General features: G+C 36.7%; 1 long non-coding RNA gene across 1 annotated transcript; it reads left to right on the top strand.

The window, feature by feature from the left end:
• Window positions 1-1898: 1898 nt before the first annotated feature.
• LOC106948869 (uncharacterized) lies at window positions 1899-3405 on the top strand. Its single transcript, XR_001425268.1, has 3 exons — window positions 1899-2047; window positions 2594-2672; window positions 3304-3405. It is a non-coding gene; the product is annotated as an uncharacterized LOC106948869 (long non-coding RNA).
• Window positions 3406-5816: the final 2411 nt, after the last annotated feature.

The following is a 5816-nucleotide window of genomic DNA, read 5'->3' as shown; positions in this document are numbered from 1 at the left end:
CCAGCATCACACAGATCTGCAGTAAAACACATATATTTCAGATCAAATAAAACATCGTTACTGTTTCTTTAAATTGTCTTTAGGATCTTATATAAGCACTTAGTAATGCTATCAGCAGTGTTGGTGTATTTTTCCTGTATAATAATTACTGTACATCTCGACTTTAACTGTAAGATTTGCAGAAGACAACATCTCCTAATCCTTCATGTCTCATGACAGATAGTATTGGACTTCCTTAAGAAGAAAGATCAGAACAGGAAGCACAAATTAGAAGATAATTTTGTATTTTGGAAAAAGATTTTGCTTTCAAAGATATGAAGAGCTCCAATCTGTTCAGGTAGCCGCCAAAAAGAATCCAGTTTTAATTAATTTCATGATGGCTGCAGGTATTAGAGGCAGGAACTAAAAATTAAAATGATGGCAAGAAGACCCATCAACTAGAAAGTGAATGACGGCTCATCACCAAATCCACTGACTGATCGATCGTCAGCAGGCCAATTGAGTTTTGCACAAGTCCTTCATCACGGCCTTTATAACTGATAACACTTCAACTCAACTATTAGATTAAACCAGAAATAATTTTCTATGTTCCTAAGTTTGCTAAACCTTGTCCAAATGCAAGACTTGTGACTTGAAGCTGTTATGAAAAACTTTATATTCATGTCATACAAGCCAAATAAACATTAAGGTCTTTTTCTGCTTGTTTAGAACTTAGAAAACTTTAGAGCTAAATCCATTCTTGGCTGTTTTTCTTTAGGATATCAGATGTTGGTAACCTTGAGAACAAACTGCTTCCAGTCAGAAATAGAGATCCAGTTTGGAAGTAGTTTGAAAAAGCCCCACAGAGGAATCATCATCAACATGGTGGTAGAAGGTGTTTTATCTCCAAACTTATGTCCAGCAGCATCAATACAGAGGATTCTTCCCACAGTGCCTGGCTAATGACAGCATTTCTTCTAATGTTGACATCAGCTGGGCAGAGATATCTGGACGACGTTTAAATGATCTGTTTTATTATTTACTAGACTTGGGTCGTTACAAAAAAGTATTTCTTTCTGCAAATAATCTGACGTTTTGCTGATTGTGTGAAGTGCATAAAAAACAAAAGTGCACTAAAGCAGATTAAAAAACTGAAATACGTGGAGTGAATATCATCCTGGCAGCTACCATTCATGTTTTCTCAGCTCTCAGCCAAATAATAAGAAAAATGAATATCGCTCCAGGATTGGTTATTTCACAAATGCGTTGCAACTTTGTATTTCAGCTTTTTTTCATATATATTTTATAATTTTGCAAATTTTCCTCTAATAATTTTGAATCATATTCCAAAAATCAGCCAATACTGAAGTGCAAACAGGCAACGATCTACTGACCATGCATTTTAGAAACATTATTAATCTAATTTCTTTCTCTGAAGTATGTAATTACTTTTATATCAAACTATCTATTATTTGATATACATAGATATATGATGCGACTTGTTTTGAGAATATATGTGATACAAACCTCAATACGTTAGCTTCTTATGCTCTTCAAGGCTAAACCATCTGAGATTGAAATTTCATTTCATGAAACTGATGAGAATCTTTTATACAAATACGTATGATTTCAAGTAGTTTTACTAACTGCTACAAAGGGCTTTTCAAATTATTTAATATCTGACATCGTTAAAGTTGACAGGTGTCACACTGCCACTTATAACTATTGTGTTCATCTTAACAGTGTGTGGTGGCGAAAACAACATCCTCCTCCTCCATCAGAAATAATAAGCATTGTTAAGTCGGTGCTCCGAAGCAGGTGCAAAGACGCCCACTTTTTCCACCCCCACCCGTGAAGAGCCCCCATATCACACACAGATGTTTCCCATCAAAGCCCGCCACAAACCTCTCCACCTTGAGTATGTAAACCAAGATAAGGACCCATTCAAGCCCAGGGACTCGACAAACTGCACCTTACAGTCGGGCCTTCTTCCTCCTCCCGCAATGTGCACCGTTTTATTTTTCTGCGAGGGTCACATATGCTTTGGCGCCTGGAGCAAAACACGCAGGTAGGACGTCTGTGACAGGCATTTGTAATTTGACGAGAAAAAGGGATAATACCAGAGCGGCATTTGGATGTGGCGGAGAAAAAAAGCAATGATTGAATAACAGTAATTAAAGCAGTTATTCGTTCGGCGAGCACCTGCATGAGGGATGATATTGCTCCTTAATTCAGCTCAGTTTAACTTCCCTCAGCCGGTGGTTCCAGCATCGCCTCATTAATCGCTGATTGGCATCGAGCTGTTCACAGGAACAAACTGTTTACTCTGTCTTGTCTGCTTTCTCTGGGCTGCATGTGGTGACGGCCTCGTTCAAATGCTGCATTAAGGTCTATTGTACCAAATGAGGCCAACTCTGAGCTTTTTATGCGCTTTTGCTAACTATGTGATGACATTTATTCACTTAAACACATATTTAAGAACAGGATGCACAAATTAGAGCACCATTTTTGTATATTGGAAGAAGGTTTTGCTTTGAAAGATGTGTAAAGCTCCAATCTGTTCAGGTAACTGCCAAAAATAATCCAGTTTTAATTAATTTCATGACGGTTGCAGGTATTAGAGAGAGAAGAGAAAAAGCTTCCACTTTTGCTTGTTGGTGCAGCCTTGTGGAGCATAAAGACTGTATGTTAAGGTAATTCAAATAAATAAAGAAAAGTGTTTTTTTAATGTTTATGCCATTTTTGTATTTAAGCCATTTATTTTCAAAATGGAGTATTTTTAAATATTTAATTTTGAGGATGTAAATGAGGTAGAAACGGATCTTGAAAGCTCACTGTTAGATAACTGCTGCAGAGAGTGATATCCTGGGGTCATCAAGTCTCCATAACAACCATTAGATGATAGCTCTGTGCCAACCAGCTGTTTAGAGGTAAACCTAGGGGAAAAAACTGCAATACCATCTCACACTAAAACCTACAAAGCGAGTAGCTTTGGAGTGAGAAAGAGGATAAATATTTGAGGACATTTTGAATAAAGATCTGGTAGACTTCATCAGAAAACTGAAAATGGGTTCTCACTGTGGAATTGAACAGAATACTGAACGAAAACATTCGGGAAATCAACAGGATAACTTCTGGGGAAGATGAAAATAAGGAGCATCACATGTGTGATGCCCATCTGATACAGATGACAACAAAACATGGCTCTTTCATGACTAAAACATGTAAGATTTCATTGTCGAGATGAAAACAGATGTTTTTGGGTGATCTGTCAGACGTCCCATATATTTCACATTTCTGCCTATTGTGTTTACAATCTGTCAGTCAAAAGCTAAATCGTTTCCAGTCAGCTGCTTCATCCTTTTTGTGTTCAGTCGCACCCACCAGCTGTGTGACTTCAAAGGTGACCTACCATGCTTCCTTGAACAGGTTAGGATAAGTCTATGGGCCTAACAAAAGATGTTCATTTCAGTTTTTCCACAAAATCATTCTTTGGTAATGAGATTTTAGTCTGATCAGTTGCTGTTTTAGGGCCTCTTGTCACTTTAAATCCAAATAAGCTGCTGCTATCATGACCTCTCAACTCATGTTTATACCCACACATGAAGATGGCTGCAAAGAGATGCACAATTAAACGACCGTACATCTTTGACAAGCAGAAGTGGAGCCTCCCGCACAACCAACAAGGAAGCAGCGAGTGGTTTCTGGATGGTAAGTCAACAACAAAACATTAATATTTTCCAGCATCCATTGTACAGCGCATAAAACAGTAAAACCAGCTGACCAAACATACTGGAGATCAGCTTGTGTCGCTAGGTAACGGGCTGGACTTCACTTGGGTTGCTAGGTAACGGGGCAGTGCCTGCTGATTTGTGATGTCACATCCCAGAGGTTTTTGAAGCGACTCATTTTACAGACATCAAACGACGTTCACTTTTTGCCAAAAACCAACTGTTTTCAGAAGGAAATGAACACAAACGGAAGTACAAAATGCAAAAAAAAACAAAAACAAAAAAAAACTATGAATTTTGCATATTGGGGACCCTTTAATCAGTAATGGGTCATCATAAAGGGGCTCAGTGGAAACAAACATAGAAAGGATTTAAGGACTTGATCTGAGTAGGCTATAACTCTTGAAAGAAAAGTAACAGGACAAAATCAAAAGAAAAAAAAAACATCTTAATACAAAAACCAGAGTTTTTGTATTTTAAAGACTGCTACATTTTGTTTTCAGCATTTTGAAACAAAAATCTTAAACACACAATAAAAGTCAGATTTCAGATGAACTCACTGTCTGAATTAATCTATTCGTTGCTACTTTGATGCAAACTACCCCACATAAAAAGAAACCCTCATCTTTCTCCAGGCCTTGCAGGGGAAAACCTCCCACTCATGCTGCCTTCTACCTGCCATTCAGCATAAAGTTGGGTCAAACCCCAAAGCACATTAACAATAAAGCATCCTATAGAAAAACAGCCTGATGTATGCATGGTGCATGGGGGGAGCTATACATTCTAATATGAAAATACAATTAAGTGAACTGATAATTATAGTGAAAATAAACCTGCAATTACGTTGTGGAGGACTAAGACTTGAGCTGATGGGAAGTAATAGCTGGTTGTGGAGAATGCTGTGGTCACAGTGTTGTTTATCTGTGAAGAGTTTGGTAAAGTCACAAGTGCAACTTTTAAATAGTAAATCATTAGCTTCACATCCTTCTGCAGCTGATGAGATTGATGGCTGCTGTCTAATGGCTGAATGTTTTTATCTCAGATAAAATATACAGAGTTTTAGACAGAAATAAGTTCAAGATGTAGTTTGTGCAGAAGTATTTCCAGTTCTAGATAAGTTATTGTGATTAAGATGGGAGGACTTATTAAAACACAAGGAAACTTTGGCCAAAAGATTGATGATTGATTTTGTAATCATATAATCAGAACTATATTAATTATTTGGACAAGGAGAGAGCTGAAAAGAGTTAGCAATAGGTTCAGATTTCTGACTTTTTTTTTTAAATGTGTCTTAAAGTTGATTTTTCAAACCTTCCTGTTTTATCCAGGTTTAGGAACAGCAAAAGATATTGATGATATTCATAAAGTTTGTAATACACATTTGGCATGAAGCTCCATGTCACAATTTTTACAGAGTGGAGTTGGGGGTGAGCCTTTATCGTTTATCATTTGTGATCAATTTCTTACCATAAATTCCGATTGATAATGTATTAAAACTGTATTGTTGAGATTATTTTCACTGTTTTCTCCACTGTTTCTTCAAAGTGAGCATCAATAAATAACACTAAGTTTGAAAATATGATTGAATACAGTTACCAGGGGGATACAAATAACACTTCTTTATGTGACTGGTGTCATAATAAAGCAGCATATTGCAAATGGGAATGTTTTTTAAGAGCAGCATTTGTTTTTGTGGGGAACTGATTGCTGTGCCATCCAGTCACATCCATACAGGTACCTAAAAAAAAGCAATAAATAGTTGTTATTGTCACTTTTGCTGATAGTTCTGCAAAATATTGTGTTAAAATTTCACCCCCAACTTGTTTAGTAATTGATTTTGTCTGATGATATTCGTCAGTTTGTTCTACCTGTTATCTAACAAACTAAACTAAAAACAAGTTGTTAATTATCTGCATGTAGGACATCAACACAGTTTCCTGGGTTTTGATGTTATAGTTTTGTTGTTTTGTTGAATTGTGGCAGCAGATTTTGAGAAAATATGTTGATATTTTGGTATTTGGAAAGTTTTTTCTCCTCGCTCCAGAATACAACAGGTCTGTTTAGTTTGTTAAGACATGACAATTTCTCTGGACCTTCTTTAATCTT

The sequence above is a fragment of the Poecilia latipinna genome, unplaced genomic scaffold (assembly GCF_001443285.1).
Source record: "Poecilia latipinna isolate Pla-1442-1.1 unplaced genomic scaffold, P_latipinna-1.0 Scaffold310, whole genome shotgun sequence".
Classification (NCBI taxonomy): Eukaryota; Metazoa; Chordata; class Actinopteri; order Cyprinodontiformes; family Poeciliidae; genus Poecilia; species Poecilia latipinna.
Note: the sequence above shows the minus strand (reverse complement) of the source record. Positions and strands in the feature narration are given on the sequence as shown.